General features: G+C 46.5%; 13 non-coding genes across 13 annotated transcripts; all 13 read right to left on the bottom strand.

Moving 5' to 3' along the window:
- Nucleotides 1-680: 680 nt before the first annotated feature.
- On the bottom strand, nucleotides 681-753 carry TRNAH-GUG (transfer RNA histidin (anticodon GUG)). The gene has a single exon. It is a non-coding gene; the product is annotated as a tRNA-His (tRNA).
- Nucleotides 754-3,033: 2,280 nt separating this feature from the next.
- TRNAT-GGU (transfer RNA threonine (anticodon GGU)) lies at nucleotides 3,034-3,106 on the bottom strand. Its single transcript has one exon. It is a non-coding gene; the product is annotated as a tRNA-Thr (tRNA).
- Nucleotides 3,107-4,209: 1,103 nt separating this feature from the next.
- TRNAD-GUC (transfer RNA aspartic acid (anticodon GUC)) lies at nucleotides 4,210-4,282 on the bottom strand. Its single transcript has one exon. It is a non-coding gene; the product is annotated as a tRNA-Asp (tRNA).
- Nucleotides 4,283-4,502: 220 nt separating this feature from the next.
- TRNAH-GUG (transfer RNA histidin (anticodon GUG)) lies at nucleotides 4,503-4,575 on the bottom strand. Its single transcript has one exon. It is a non-coding gene; the product is annotated as a tRNA-His (tRNA).
- A 515-nt stretch (nucleotides 4,576-5,090) lies between these two features.
- On the bottom strand, nucleotides 5,091-5,163 carry TRNAT-GGU (transfer RNA threonine (anticodon GGU)). The gene has a single exon. It is a non-coding gene; the product is annotated as a tRNA-Thr (tRNA).
- A 1,103-nt stretch (nucleotides 5,164-6,266) lies between these two features.
- On the bottom strand, nucleotides 6,267-6,339 carry TRNAD-GUC (transfer RNA aspartic acid (anticodon GUC)). Its single transcript has one exon. It is a non-coding gene; the product is annotated as a tRNA-Asp (tRNA).
- Nucleotides 6,340-6,559: 220 nt separating this feature from the next.
- TRNAH-GUG (transfer RNA histidin (anticodon GUG)) lies at nucleotides 6,560-6,632 on the bottom strand. The gene has a single exon. It is a non-coding gene; the product is annotated as a tRNA-His (tRNA).
- Nucleotides 6,633-7,147: 515 nt separating this feature from the next.
- Nucleotides 7,148-7,220, bottom strand: TRNAD-GUC (transfer RNA aspartic acid (anticodon GUC)). The gene has a single exon. It is a non-coding gene; the product is annotated as a tRNA-Asp (tRNA).
- A 220-nt stretch (nucleotides 7,221-7,440) lies between these two features.
- On the bottom strand, nucleotides 7,441-7,513 carry TRNAH-GUG (transfer RNA histidin (anticodon GUG)). Its single transcript has one exon. It is a non-coding gene; the product is annotated as a tRNA-His (tRNA).
- Nucleotides 7,514-10,673: 3,160 nt separating this feature from the next.
- On the bottom strand, nucleotides 10,674-10,746 carry TRNAH-GUG (transfer RNA histidin (anticodon GUG)). Its single transcript has one exon. It is a non-coding gene; the product is annotated as a tRNA-His (tRNA).
- Nucleotides 10,747-11,261: 515 nt separating this feature from the next.
- TRNAD-GUC (transfer RNA aspartic acid (anticodon GUC)) lies at nucleotides 11,262-11,334 on the bottom strand. Its single transcript has one exon. It is a non-coding gene; the product is annotated as a tRNA-Asp (tRNA).
- Nucleotides 11,335-11,554: 220 nt separating this feature from the next.
- Nucleotides 11,555-11,627, bottom strand: TRNAH-GUG (transfer RNA histidin (anticodon GUG)). Its single transcript has one exon. It is a non-coding gene; the product is annotated as a tRNA-His (tRNA).
- Nucleotides 11,628-15,965: 4,338 nt separating this feature from the next.
- On the bottom strand, nucleotides 15,966-16,038 carry TRNAT-GGU (transfer RNA threonine (anticodon GGU)). The gene has a single exon. It is a non-coding gene; the product is annotated as a tRNA-Thr (tRNA).
- Between the last annotated feature and the right edge of the window lie 347 nt (nucleotides 16,039-16,385).

Genomic DNA, 16,385 nt, shown 5'->3' with positions numbered 1-16,385 from the left:
ACCATTACGCAACGGAAGACGAAAAATTAAATGTTCGTCAGGTATTGTGGAAAAACTTTTGCTTTTTACGTTACATTTGAAACTACACAACACCGCACCCGTGTGGGCCCGAACCACCAACCTTTTGTTTAACACCCGAACGCGCTAACCATGGAGCCAAAGAAGCTCAAAACTGAAATGGTCGTCAAGTATTGTGGAAAAACTTTGGCTTTTTACGTTACATTTGAAATTTCACAACACCGCACCCGGGTGGGCCTGAACCACCAACCTTTTCTTTAACATCCGAACGCGCGAACCATGGAGCCAAAGAAGCCCAAAAAATAAATGGTCGTCAGGTGTTGTGGAAAAACTTGGACTTTTTACGTTACATCTGAGATCTCACAACACCGCTCCCGGATGGGCTCGAACCACCAACCTTTCGATTGACAGCCGAACGCGCTAACCTTTGAGCCATGGAAGCTCAGATAATAAATGGTCGTCCGGTATTGTGGAAATACTCTGTCATTTTACGTTACATCTCAGACCTCACAACACCGCACCCGGATGGGCTCGAACCACCAACCTTTCGGTTAACAACCGAACGCGCTAACCGTTGCGCCACGGAAGCCCGAAAATGATATGGTCGTCAGGTATTGTGGAAAAACTTTGGATTTTACAATACATCTAAGACCTCACAACACCGCTCCCGGATGGGCTCCAACCACCAACCTTTCGGTTCACAGCCGAACGCGCTAACCATTGCGCAACGGAAGCCCAAAAATTAAATGTTCGTCAGGTATTGTGGAAAAACTTTGGATTTTTACGTTAGATTTGAGATCTCACAACACCGCTCCCGAGTGGGCTCGAACCACCAACCCTTCTCTTAACAGCTGAACGCGCTAACCATTGCGCTACGGAAGCCCAAAAATTAAATGTTCGTCAGGTATTGTGGAAAAACTTTGGATTTTTACGTTACATTCGAGATCTCACAACACCGCTCCCGGGTGGGCTCGAACCACCAACCTCTTGGTTAACATCCGAACGCGCTAACCATGGAGCCAAGGAAGCTCAGGAGTGAAATGGTCGTCAGGTATTGTGGAAAAACTTTGGCTTTTTACGTTACATTTGAGACTTCACAACACCGCTCTCGGGTGGGCTCGAACCACCAACCTTTTGGTTAACATACGAACGAGCTAACCATGGAGCCTAGGAAGCTCAGAAATGAAATGGTCGTTAGGTATTGTGGAAAAACTTTGGATTTTTACGTTAGATTTGAGATCTCACAACACCGCTCCCGAGTGTGCTCGAGCCACCAACCTTTCTTTTAACAGCTGAACGCGCTAACCATTGCGCAACGGAAGCCCCAAAAATTAAATGTTCGTCAGGTATTGTGGAAAAACTTTGGATTTTTACGTTAGATTTGAGATCTCACAACACCGCTCCCGAGTGGGCTCGAACCACCAACCCTTCTCTTAACAGCTGAACGCGCTAACCATTGCGCTACGGAAGCCCAAAAATTAAATGTTCGTCAGGTATTGTGGAAAAACTTTGGATTTTTACGTTACATTCGAGATCTCACAACACCGCTCCCGGGTGGGCTCGAACCACCAACCTCTTGGTTAACATCCGAACGCGCTAACCATGGAGCCAAAGAAGCTCAGGAGTGAAATGGTCGTCAGGTATTGTGGAAAAACTTTGGCTTTTTACGTTACATTTGAGACTTCACAACACCGCTCTCGGGTGGGCTCGAACCACCAACCTTTTGGTTAACATACGAACGAGCTAACCATGGAGCCTAGGAAGCTCAGAAATGAAATGGTCGTTAGGTATTGTGGAAAAACTTTGGATTTTTACGTTAGATTTGAGATCTCACAACACCGCTCCCGAGTGGGCTCGAACCACCAACCTTTCTCTTAACAGCTGAACGCGCTAACCATTGCGCAACGGAAGCCCAAAAATTATATGTTCGTCAGGTATTGTGGAATAACTTTGACTCTTTAAGTTAAATCTGAGATCTCACAACACCGCTCCCGGATGGGCTCGAACCACCAACCTTTCGCTTAACAGCCGAACGCGCTAACCATGGAGCCAAAGAAGCCCAAAAATTAAATGGTCGTCAGGTATTGTGGAAAAACTTTGACTTTTTACGTTACATCTGAGATCACACAACACCGCTCCCGGATGGGCTCGAACCACCAACCTTTCGATTAACAGCCGAACGCGCTAACCATTGAGCCGTGGAAGCTCAGAAAATACATGGCCGTCAGGTATTGTGGAAAAACTTTGGATTTTTACGTTACATTTGAGATCTCACATTACCGCTCCCGAGTGGGCTCGAACCACCTACCTTTCCTTTAACAGCTGAACGCGCTAACCATTGCGCAACGGAAGCCCAAAAATTAAATGTTCGTCAGGTATTGTGGAAAAATTTTGGATTTTTACGTTACATTTGAGATCTCACAACACCGCTGCCGAGTGGGCTCGAAGCACCAACCTTTCGGTTAACAGCCGAACGTGCTAACCATTGCGCCACGGAAGCCCAAAAAGTAAATGGTCGTCAGGTATTGTGGAAAAACTTTGGGTTTTTACGTTACATTTGAAACTTCACAACACCGCACCCGGGTGGAATCGAACCACCAACCTTTCGGTTAACATCCGAACGCGCTAACCATTGCGCTACGGAAGCCCAAAAATTAAATGTTCGTCAGGTATTGTGGAAAAACTTTGGAGTTTTACGTTACATTCGAGATCTCACAACACCGCTGCCGAGTGGGCTCGAACCACCAACCTCTTGGTTAACATCCGAACGCGCTAACCATGGAGCCAAGGAAGCTCAGGAGTGAAATGGTCGTCAGGTATTGTGGAATAACTTTGGCTTTTTACGTTACATTTGAGACTTCACAACACCGCTCTCGGGTGGGCTCGAACCACCAACCTTTTGGTTAACATACGAACGCGCTAACCATGGAGCCAAGGAAGCTCAGAAATGAAATGGTCGTCAGGTATTGTGGAAAAACTTTGGCTTTTTACATCACATCTGAGACCTCACAACAACGCTCACGGATGGGCTCGAACCACCAACCTTTCGGTTACCAGCCGAACGCGCTAACCATTGCGCCACGGAAGCCCAAAAATTACATGGTCGTCAAGTATTGTGGAAAAACTTTGGCTTTTTACGTTACATTTGAGATCTTAAAACACCGCTCCCGGGTGGGCTCGAACCACCAGTCTTTTGAATAACAGCTGAACGCGCTAACCATTGCGACACGGAAGCCCAAAAATTAAACGGTCGTCAGGTATTGTGGAAAAACTTTGGCTTTTTACGTTACATTCGAGATTCCACAACACCGCTACCGAGTGGGCTCTAACCACCGACCTATTGGTTAACAGCCGAACGCGCTAACCATTGAGCCACGGAAGCTCAGAAATTAAATGGTTATCATGTATTGTGGAAAAGTTTTGAATTTTTACGCTACATCTGAGACCCCACAACACCTCTCCCGGAAGGGCTCGAACCACCAACCTTTCGGTTAACAGCTGAACGCGCTAACCATTGCGCCACGGAAGCCCAAAAATTAAATGGACGTCAGGTATTGTTGAAAAACCTTGACTTTTTTCGTCACATCTGAGACCTCACAACACCGCTCCCGGATGGGCTCGAACCACCAACCTTTCGGTTAACAGCCGAACGCGCTAACCATTGCGCTACGGAAGCCCAAAAATTAAATGGTCGTCAAGTATTGTGGAAAAACTTTGGCTTTTTACGTTACATTTGAGACCTTACAACACCGCTCCCGGGTGGGCTCGAACCACCAATCTTTCGATTAACAGCTGAACGCGCTAACCATTGCAACACGGAAGCCCAAAAATTAAATGTTCGTCAGGTATTGTGGAAAAACTTTGGATTTTTACGTTACATCAGAGATCTCACAACACCGCTCCCGGGTGGGCTCGAACCACCAACCTTTCGATTAACAGCTGAACGCGCTAACCATTGCAACACGGAAGCCCAAAAATTAAATGTTCGTCAGGTATTGTGGAAAAACTTCTGCTTTTTACGTTACATTTGAAACTTCACAACACCGCACCCGGGTGGGCCTGAACCACCAACCTTTTCTTTAACATCCGAACGCGCTAACCATGGAGCCAAAGAAGCCCAAAAATTAAATGGTCGTCAGGTATTGTGGAAAAACTTTGACGTTTTACGTTACATCTGAGATCTCACAACATCGCTCCCGGATGGGCTCGAACCACCAACCTTTCGATTGACAGCCGAACGCGCTAACCATTGAGCCATGGAAGCTCAGATAATAAATGGTCGTCCGGTATTGTGGAAATACTCTGTCATTTTACGTTACATCTCAGACCTCACAACACCGCACCCGGATGGGCTCGAACCACCAACCTTTCGGTTAACAACCGAACGCGCTAACCGTTGCGCCACGGAAGCCCGAAAATGATATGGTCGTCAGGTATTGTGGAAAAACTTTGGATTTTACAATACATCTAAGACCTCACAACACCGCTCCCGGATGGGCTCCAACCACCAACCTTTCGGTTCACAGCCGAACGCGCTAACCATTGCGCAACGGAAGCCCAAAAATTAAATGTTCGTCAGGTATTGTGGAAAAACTTTGGATTTTTACGTTACATTTGAGATCTCACAACACCGCTCCCGGGTGGGCTCGAACCACCAAACTTTCGGTTAACAGCCGAACGCGCTAACCATTGAGCCATGGAAGCTCAGAAAATAAATGGTCGTCAGGTATTGTGGAAAAACTTTGACTTTTTACGTCACATCTGAGACCTAACAACACCGCTCCCGGGTGGGCTCGAACCATCAAACTTTCGATTAACAGCTGAACGCGCTAACCATTGCAACACGGAAGCCCAAAAATTAAATGTTCGTCAGGTATTGTGGAATAACTTTGGCTTTTTACGTTACATTTGAGACTTCACAACACCGCTCTCGGGTGGGCTCGAACCACCAACCTTTTGGTTAACATACGAACGCGCTAACCATGGAGCCAAGGAAGCTCAGAAATGAAATGGTCGTCAGGTATTGTGGAAAAACTTTGGCTTTTTACATCACATCTGAGACCTCACAACAACGCTCACGGATGGGCTCGAACCACCAACCTTTCGGTTACCAGCCGAACGCGCTAACCATTGCGCCACGGAAGCCCAAAAATTACATGGTCGTCAAGTATTGTGGAAAAACTTTGGCTTTTTACGTTACATTTGAGATCTTAAAACACCGCTCCCGGGTGGGCTCGAACCACCAGTCTTTTGAATAACAGCTGAACGCGCTAACCATTGCGACACGGAAGCCCAAAAATTAAACGGTCGTCAGGTATTGTGGAAAAACTTTGGCTTTTTACGTTACATTCGAGATTCCACAACACCGCTACCGAGTGGGCTCTAACCACCGACCTATTGGTTAACAGCCGAACGCGCTAACCATTGAGCCACGGAAGCTCAGAAATTAAATGGTTATCATGTATTGTGGAAAAGTTTTGAATTTTTACGCTACATCTGAGACCCCACAACACCTCTCCCGGAAGGGCTCGAACCACCAACCTTTCGGTTAACAGCTGAACGCGCTAACCATTGCGCCACGGAAGCCCAAAAATTAAATGGACGTCAGGTATTGTTGAAAAACCTTGACTTTTTTCGTCACATCTGAGACCTCACAACACCGCTCCCGGATGGGCTCGAACCACCAACCTTTCGGTTAACAGCCGAACGCGCTAACCATTGCGCTACGGAAGCCCAAAAATTAAATGGTCGTCAAGTATTGTGGAAAAACTTTGGCTTTTTACGTTACATTTGAGACCTTACAACACCGCTCCCGGGTGGGCTCGAACCACCAATCTTTCGATTAACAGCTGAACGCGCTAACCATTGCAACACGGAAGCCCAAAAATTAAATGTTCGTCAGGTATTGTGGAAAAACTTTGGATTTTTACGTTACATCAGAGATCTCACAACACCGCTCCCGGGTGGGCTCGAACCACCAACCTTTCGATTAACAGCTGAACGCGCTAACCATTGCAACACGGAAGCCCAAAAATTAAATGTTCGTCAGGTATTGTGGAAAAACTTCTGCTTTTTACGTTACATTTGAAACTTCACAACACCGCACCCGGGTGGGCCTGAACCACCAACCTTTTCTTTAACATCCGAACGCGCTAACCATGGAGCCAAAGAAGCCCAAAAATTAAATGGTCGTCAGGTATTGTGGAAAAACTTTGACGTTTTACGTTACATCTGAGATCTCACAACATCGCTCCCGGATGGGCTCGAACCACCAACCTTTCGATTGACAGCCGAACGCGCTAACCATTGAGCCATGGAAGCTCAGATAATAAATGGTCGTCCGGTATTGTGGAAATACTCTGTCATTTTACGTTACATCTCAGACCTCACAACACCGCACCCGGATGGGCTCGAACCACCAACCTTTCGGTTAACAACCGAACGCGCTAACCGTTGCGCCACGGAAGCCCGAAAATGATATGGTCGTCAGGTATTGTGGAAAAACTTTGGATTTTACAATACATCTAAGACCTCACAACACCGCTCCCGGATGGGCTCCAACCACCAACCTTTCGGTTCACAGCCGAACGCGCTAACCATTGCGCAACGGAAGCCCAAAAATTAAATGTTCGTCAGGTATTGTGGAAAAACTTTGGATTTTTACGTTACATTTGAGATCTCACAACACCGCTCCCGGGTGGGCTCGAACCACCAAACTTTCGGTTAACAGCCGAACGCGCTAACCATTGAGCCATGGAAGCTCAGAAAATAAATGGTCGTCAGGTATTGTGGAAAAACTTTGACTTTTTACGTCACATCTGAGACCTAACAACACCGCTCCCGGGTGGGCTCGAACCATCAAACTTTCGATTAACAGCTGAACGCGCTAACCATTGCAACACGGAAGCCCAAAAATTAAATGTTCGTCAGGTATTGTGGAAAAACTTCTGCTTTTTACGTTACATTTGAAACTTCACAACACCGCACCCGGGTGGGCCTGAACCACCAACCTTTTCTTTAACATCCGAACGCGCTAACCATGGAGCCAAAGAAGCCCAAAAATTAAATGGTCGTCAGGTATTGTGGAAAAACTTTGACGTTTTACGTTACATCTGAGATCTCACAACATCGCTCCCGGATGGGCTCGAACCACCAACCTTTCGATTGACAGCCGAACGCGCTAACCATTGAGCCATGGAAGCTCAGATAATAAATGGTCGTCCGGTATTGTGGAAATACTCTGTCATTTTACGTTACATCTCAGACCTCACAACACCGCACCCGGATGGGCTCGAGCCACCAACCTTTCTTTTAACAGCTGAACGCGCTAACCATTGCGCAACGGAAGCCCGAAAATGATATGGTCGTCAGGTATTGTGGAAAAACTTTGGATTTTACAATACATCTAAGACCTCACAACACCGCTCCCGGATGGGCTCCAACCACCAACCTTTCGGTTCACAGCCGAACGCGCTAACCATTGCGCAACGGAAGCCCAAAAATTAAATGTTCGTCAGGTATTGTGGAAAAACTTTGGATTTTTACGTTACATTTGAGATCTCACAACACCGCTCCCGGGTGGGCTCGAACACCAACCTTTCGATTAACAGCCGAACGCGCTAACCATTGAGCCATGGAAGCTCAGAAAATAAATGGTCGTCAGGTATTGTGGAAAAACTTTGGATTTTTACGTTACATTTGAGATCTCACAACACCGCTCCCGAGTGGGCTCGAACCACCAACCTTTCTTTTAACAGTTGAACGCGCTAACCATTGCGCAACGGAAGCCCGAAAATGATATGGTCTTCAGGTATTGTGGAAAAACTTTGGATTTTACGTTACATCTAAGACCTCACAACACCGCTCCCGGATGGGCTCGAACCACCAACCTTTCGGTTAACAGCCGAACGCGCTAACCATTGCGCAACGGAAGCCCAAAAATTAAATGGCCGTCAGGTATTGTGGAAAAACTTTGGATTTTTACGTTACATTTGAGATCTCACAACACCGCTCCCGAGTGTGCTCGAGCCACCAACCTTTCTTTTAACAGCTGAACGCGCTAACCATTGCGCAACGGAAGCCCCAAAAATTAAATGTTCGTCAGGTATTGTGGAAAAACTTTGGATTTTTACGTTAGATTTGAGATCTCACAACACCGCTCCCGAGTGGGCTCGAACCACCAACCCTTCTCTTAACAGCTGAACGCGCTAACCATTGCGCTACGGAAGCCCAAAAATTAAATGTTCGTCAGGTATTGTGGAAAAACTTTGGATTTTTACGTTACATTCGAGATCTCACAACACCGCTCCCGGGTGGGCTCGAACCACCAACCTCTTGGTTAACATCCGAACGCGCTAACCATGGAGCCAAGGAAGCTCAGGAGTGAAATGGTCGTCAGGTATTGTGGAAAAACTTTGGCTTTTTACGTTACATTTGAGACTTCACAACACCGCTCTCGGGTGGGCTCGAACCACCAACCTTTTGGTTAACATACGAACGAGCTAACCATGGAGCCTAGGAAGCTCAGAAATGAAATGGTCGTTAGGTATTGTGGAAAAACTTTGGATTTTTACGTTAGATTTGAGATCTCACAACACCGCTCCCGAGTGTGCTCGAGCCACCAACCTTTCTTTTAACAGCTGAACGCGCTAACCATTGCGCAACGGAAGCCCCAAAAATTAAATGTTCGTCAGGTATTGTGGAAAAACTTTGGATTTTTACGTTAGATTTGAGATCTCACAACACCGCTCCCGAGTGGGCTCGAACCACCAACCCTTCTCTTAACAGCTGAACGCGCTAACCATTGCGCTACGGAAGCCCAAAAATTAAATGTTCGTCAGGTATTGTGGAAAAACTTTGGATTTTTACGTTACATTCGAGATCTCACAACACCGCTCCCGGGTGGGCTCGAACCACCAACCTCTTGGTTAACATCCGAACGCGCTAACCATGGAGCCAAGGAAGCTCAGGAGTGAAATGGTCGTCAGGTATTGTGGAAAAACTTTGGCTTTTTACGTTACATTTGAGACTTCACAACACCGCTCTCGGGTGGGCTCGAACCACCAACCTTTTGGTTAACATACGAACGAGCTAACCATGGAGCCTAGGAAGCTCAGAAATGAAATGGTCGTTAGGTATTGTGGAAAAACTTTGGATTTTTACGTTAGATTTGAGATCTCACAACACCGCTCCCGAGTGGGCTCGAACCACCAACCTTTCTCTTAACAGCTGAACGCGCTAACCATTGCGCAACGGAAGCCCAAAAATTATATGTTCGTCAGGTATTGTGGAATAACTTTGACTCTTTAAGTTAAATCTGAGATCTCACAACACCGCTCCCGGATGGGCTCGAACCACCAACCTTTCGCTTAACAGCCGAACGCGCTAACCATGGAGCCAAAGAAGCCCAAAAATTAAATGGTCGTCAGGTATTGTGGAAAAACTTTGACTTTTTACGTTACATCTGAGATCACACAACACCGCTCCCGGATGGGCTCGAACCACCAACCTTTCGATTAACAGCCGAACGCGCTAACCATTGAGCCGTGGAAGCTCAGAAAATACATGGCCGTCAGGTATTGTGGAAAAACTTTGGATTTTTACGTTACATTTGAGATCTCACATTACCGCTCCCGAGTGGGCTCGAACCACCTACCTTTCCTTTAACAGCTGAACGCGCTAACCATTGCGCAACGGAAGCCCAAAAATTAAATGTTCGTCAGGTATTGTGGAAAAATTTTGGATTTTTACGTTACATTTGAGATCTCACAACACCGCTGCCGAGTGGGCTCGAAGCACCAACCTTTCGGTTAACAGCCGAACGTGCTAACCATTGCGCCACGGAAGCCCAAAAAGTAAATGGTCGTCAGGTATTGTGGAAAAACTTTGGGTTTTTACGTTACATTTGAAACTTCACAACACCGCACCCGGGTGGAATCGAACCACCAACCTTTCGGTTAACATCCGAACGCGCTAACCATTGCGCTACGGAAGCCCAAAAATTAAATGTTCGTCAGGTATTGTGGAAAAACTTTGGAGTTTTACGTTACATTCGAGATCTCACAACACCGCTGCCGAGTGGGCTCGAACCACCAACCTCTTGGTTAACATCCGAACGCGCTAACCATGGAGCCAAGGAAGCTCAGGAGTGAAATGGTCGTCAGGTATTGTGGAATAACTTTGGCTTTTTACGTTACATTTGAGACTTCACAACACCGCTCTCGGGTGGGCTCGAACCACCAACCTTTTGGTTAACATACGAACGCGCTAACCATGGAGCCAAGGAAGCTCAGAAATGAAATGGTCGTCAGGTATTGTGGAAAAACTTTGACTTTTTACATCACATCTGAGACCTCACAACAACGCTCACGGATGGGCTCGAACCACCAACCTTTCGATTGACAGCCGAACGCGCTAACCATTGAGCCATGGAAGCTCAGATAATAAATGGTCGTCCGGTATTGTGGAAATACTCTGTCATTTTACGTTACATCTCAGACCTCACAACACCGCACCCGGATGGGCTCGAACCACCAACCTTTCGGTTAACAACCGAACGCGCTAACCGTTGCGCCACGGAAGCCCGAAAATGATATGGTCGTCAGGTATTGTGGAAAAACTTTGGATTTTACAATACATCTAAGACCTCACAACACCGCTCCCGGATGGGCTCCAACCACCAACCTTTCGGTTCACAGCCGAACGCGCTAACCATTGCGCAACGGAAGCCCAAAAATTAAATGTTCGTCAGGTATTGTGGAAAAACTTTGGATTTTTACGTTACATTTGAGATCTCACAACACCGCTCCCGGGTGGGCTCGAACCACCAAACTTTCGGTTAACAGCCGAACGCGCTAACCATTGAGCCATGGAAGCTCAGAAAATAAATGGTCGTCAGGTATTGTGGAAAAACTTTGACTTTTTACGTCACATCTGAGACCTAACAACACCGCTCCCGGGTGGGCTCGAACCATCAAACTTTCGATTAACAGCTGAACGCGCTAACCATTGCAACACGGAAGCCCAAAAATTAAATGTTCGTCAGGTATTGTGGAAAAACTTCTGCTTTTTACGTTACATTTGAAACTTCACAACACCGCACCCGGGTGGGCCTGAACCACCAACCTTTTCTTTAACATCCGAACGCGCTAACCATGGAGCCAAAGAAGCCCAAAAATTAAATGGTCGTCAGGTATTGTGGAAAAACTTTGACGTTTTACGTTACATCTGAGATCTCACAACATCGCTCCCGGATGGGCTCGAACCACCAACCTTTCGATTGACAGCCGAACGCGCTAACCATTGAGCCATGGAAGCTCAGATAATAAATGGTCGTCCGGTATTGTGGAAATACTCTGTCATTTTACGTTACATCTCAGACCTCACAACACCGCACCCGGATGGGCTCGAGCCACCAACCTTTCTTTTAACAGCTGAACGCGCTAACCATTGCGCAACGGAAGCCCGAAAATGATATGGTCGTCAGGTATTGTGGAAAAACTTTGGATTTTACAATACATCTAAGACCTCACAACACCGCTCCCGGATGGGCTCCAACCACCAACCTTTCGGTTCACAGCCGAACGCGCTAACCATTGCGCAACGGAAGCCCAAAAATTAAATGTTCGTCAGGTATTGTGGAAAAACTTTGGATTTTTACGTTACATTTGAGATCTCACAACACCGCTCCCGGGTGGGCTCGAACACCAACCTTTCGATTAACAGCCGAACGCGCTAACCATTGAGCCATGGAAGCTCAGAAAATAAATGGTCGTCAGGTATTGTGGAAAAACTTTGGATTTTTACGTTACATTTGAGATCTCACAACACCGCTCCCGAGTGGGCTCGAACCACCAACCTTTCTTTTAACAGCTGAACGCGCTAACCATTGCGCAACGGAAGCCCGAAAATGATATGGTCTTCAGGTATTGTGGAAAAACTTTGGATTTTACGTTACATCTAAGACCTCACAACACCGCTCCCGGATGGGCTCGAACCACCAACCTTTCGGTTAACAGCCGAACGCGCTAACCATTGCGCAACGGAAGCCCAAAAATTAAATGGCCGTCAGGTATTGTGGAAAAACTTTGGATTTTTACGTTACATTTGAGATCTCACAACACCGCTCCCGAGTGTGCTCGAGCCACCAACCTTTCTTTTAACAGCTGAACGCGCTAACCATTGCGCAACGGAAGCCCCAAAAATTAAATGTTCGTCAGGTATTGTGGAAAAACTTTGGATTTTTACGTTAGATTTGAGATCTCACAACACCGCTCCCGAGTGGGCTCGAACCACCAACCCTTCTCTTAACAGCTGAACGCGCTAACCATTGCGCTACGGAAGCCCAAAAATTAAATGTTCGTCAGGTATTGTGGAAAAACTTTGGATTTTTACGTTACATTCGAGATCTCACAACACCGCTCCCGGGTGGGCTCGAACCACCAACCTCTTGGTTAACATCCGAACGCGCTAACCATGGAGCCAAGGAAGCTCAGGAGTGAAATGGTCGTCAGGTATTGTGGAAAAACTTTGGCTTTTTACGTTACATTTGAGACTTCACAACACCGCTCTCGGGTGGGCTCGAACCACCAACCTTTTGGTTAACATACGAACGAGCTAACCATGGAGCCTAGGAAGCTCAGAAATGAAATGGTCGTTAGGTATTGTGGAAAAACTTTGGATTTTTACGTTAGATTTGAGATCTCACAACACCGCTCCCGAGTGTGCTCGAGCCACCAACCTTTCTTTTAACAGCTGAACGCGCTAACCATTGCGCAACGGAAGCCCCAAAAATTAAATGTTCGTCAGGTATTGTGGAAAAACTTTGGATTTTTACGTTAGATTTGAGATCTCACAACACCGCTCCCGAGTGGGCTCGAACCACCAACCCTTCTCTTAACAGCTGAACGCGCTAACCATTGCGCTACGGAAGCCCAAAAATTAAATGTTCGTCAGGTATTGTGGAAAAACTTTGGATTTTTACGTTACATTCGAGATCTCACAACACCGCTCCCGGGTGGGCTCGAACCACCAACCTCTTGGTTAACATCCGAACGCGCTAACCATGGAGCCAAGGAAGCTCAGGAGTGAAATGGTCGTCAGGTATTGTGGAAAAACTTTGGCTTTTTACGTTACATTTGAGACTTCACAACACCGCTCTCGGGTGGGCTCGAACCACCAACCTTTTGGTTAACATACGAACGAGCTAACCATGGAGCCTAGGAAGCTCAGAAATGAAATGGTCGTTAGGTATTGTGGAAAAACTTTGGATTTTTACGTTAGATTTGAGATCTCACAACACCGCTCCCGAGTGGGCTCGAACCACCAACCTTTCTCTTAACAGCTGAACGCGCTAACCATTGCGCAACGGAAGCCCAAAAATTATATGTTCGTCAGGTATTGTGGAATAACTTTGACTCTTTAAGTTAAATCTGAGATCTCACAACACCGCTCCCGGATGGGCTCGAACCACCAACCTTTCGCTTAACAGCCGAACGCGCTAACCATGGAGCCAAAGAAGCCCAAAAATTAAATGGTCGTCAGGTATTGTGGAAAAACTTTGACTTTTTACGTTACATCTGAGATCACACAACACCGCTCCCGGATGGGCTCGAACCACCAACCTTTCGATTAACAGCCGAACGCGCTAACCATTGAGCCGTGGAAGCTCAGAAAATACATGGCCGTCAGGTATTGTGGAAAAACTTTGGATTTTTACGTTACATTTGAGATCTCACATTACCGCTCCCGAGTGGGCTCGAACCACCTACCTTTCCTTTAACAGCTGAACGCGCTAACCATTGCGCAACGGAAGCCCAAAAATTAAATGTTCGTCAGGTATTGTGGAAAAATTTTGGATTTTTACGTTACATTTGAGATCTCACAACACCGCTGCCGAGTGGGCTCGAAGCACCAACCTTTCGGTTAACAGCCGAACGTGCTAACCATTGCGCCACGGAAGCCCAAAAAGTAAATGGTCGTCAGGTATTGTGGAAAAACTTTGGATTTTTACGTTACATTCGAGATCTCACAACACCGCTCCCGGGTGGGCTCGAACCACCAACCTCTTGGTTAACATCCGAACGCGCTAACCATGGAGCCAAGGAAGCTCAGGAGTGAAATGGTCGTCAGGTATTGTGGAAAAACTTTGGCTTTTTACGTTACATTTGAGACTTCACAACACCGCTCTCGGGTGGGCTCGAACCACCAACCTTTTGGTTAACATACGAACGAGCTAACCATGGAGCCTAGGAAGCTCAGAAATGAAATGGTCGTTAGGTATTGTGGAAAAACTTTGGATTTTTACGTTAGATTTGAGATCTCACAACACCGCTCCCGAGTGTGCTCGAGCCACCAACCTTTCTTTTAACAGCTGAACGCGCTAACCATTGCGCAACGGAAGCCCCAAAAATTAAATGTTCGTCAGGTATTGTGGAAAAACTTTGGATTTTTACGTTAGATTTGAGATCTCACAACACCGCTCCCGAGTGGGCTCGAACCACCAACCCTTCTCTTAACAGCTGAACGCGCTAACCATTGCGCTACGGAAGCCCAAAAATTAAATGTTCGTCAGGTATTGTGGAAAAACTTTGGATTTTTACGTTACATTCGAGATCTCACAACACCGCTCCCGGGTGGGCTCGAACCACCAACCTCTTGGTTAACATCCGAACGCGCTAACCATGGAGCCAAGGAAGCTCAGGAGTGAAATGGTCGTCAGGTATTGTGGAAAAACTTTGGCTTTTTACGTTACATTTGAGACTTCACAACACCGCTCTCGGGTGGGCTCGAACCACCAACCTTTTGGTTAACATACGAACGAGCTAACCATGGAGCCTAGGAAGCTCAGAAATGAAATGGTCGTTAGGTATTGTGGAAAAACTTTGGATTTTTACGTTAGATTTGAGATCTCACAACACCGCTCCCGAGTGGGCTCGAACCACCAACCTTTCTCTTAACAGCTGAACGCGCTAACCATTGCGCAACGGAAGCCCAAAAATTATATGTTCGTCAGGTATTGTGGAATAACTTTGACTCTTTAAGTTAAATCTGAGATCTCACAACACCGCTCCCGGATGGGCTCGAACCACCAACCTTTCGCTTAACAGCCGAACGCGCTAACCATGGAGCCAAAGAAGCCCAAAAATTAAATGGTCGTCAGGTATTGTGGAAAAACTTTGACTTTTTACGTTACATCTGAGATCACACAACACCGCTCCCGGATGGGCTCGAACCACCAACCTTTCGATTAACAGCCGAACGCGCTAACCATTGAGCCGTGGAAGCTCAGAAAATACATGGCCGTCAGGTATTGTGGAAAAACTTTGGATTTTTACGTTACATTTGAGATCTCACATTACCGCTCCCGAGTGGGCTCGAACCACCTACCTTTCCTTTAACAGCTGAACGCGCTAACCATTGCGCAACGGAAGCCCAAAAATTAAATGTTCGTCAGGTATTGTGGAAAAATTTTGGATTTTTACGTTACATTTGAGATCTCACAACACCGCTGCCGAGTGGGCTCGAAGCACCAACCTTTCGGTTAACATCCGAACGCGCTAACCATTGCGCTACGGAAGCCCAAAAATTAAATGTTCGTCAGGTATTGTGGAAAAACTTTGGAGTTTTACGTTACATTCGAGATCTCACAACACCGCTGCCGAGTGGGCTCGAACCACCAACCTCTTGGTTAACATCCGAACGCGCTAACCATGGAGCCAAGGAAGCTCAGGAGTGAAATGGTCGTCAGGTATTGTGGAATAACTTTGGCTTTTTACGTTACATTTGAGACTTCACAACACCGCTCTCGGGTGGGCTCGAACCACCAACCTTTTGGTTAACATACGAACGCGCTAACCATGGAGCCAAGGAAGCTCAGAAATGAAATGGTCGTCAGGTATTGTGGAAAAACTTTGACTTTTTACATCACATCTGAGACCTCACAACAACGCTCACGGATGGGCTCGAACCACCAACCTTTCGGTTACCAGCCGAACGCGCTAACCATTGCGCCACGGAAGCCCAAAAATTACATGGTCGTCAAGTATTGTGGAAAAACTTTGGCTTTTTACGTTACATTTGAGATCTTAAAACACCGCTCCCGGGTGGGCTCGAACCACCAGTCTTTTGAATAACAGCTGAACGCGCTAACCATTGCGACACGGAAGCCCAAAAATTAAACGGTCGTCAGGTATTGTGGAAAAACTTTGGCTTTTTACGTTACATTCGAGATTCCACAACACCGCTACCGAGTGGGCTCTAACCACCGACCTATTGGTTAACAGCCGAACGCGCTAACCATTGAGCCACGGAAGCTCAGAAATTAAATGGTTATCATGTATTGTGGAAAAGTTTTGAATTTTTACGCT

The sequence above is a fragment of the Phalangium opilio genome, unplaced genomic scaffold (assembly GCF_054372755.1).
Source record: "Phalangium opilio isolate 3A_F unplaced genomic scaffold, DU_Popi_V2 ptg000082l_1, whole genome shotgun sequence".
Lineage (NCBI taxonomy): Eukaryota > Metazoa > Arthropoda > Arachnida > Opiliones > Phalangiidae > Phalangium > Phalangium opilio.
This window is presented reverse-complemented; position numbering and strand designations above follow the sequence as displayed.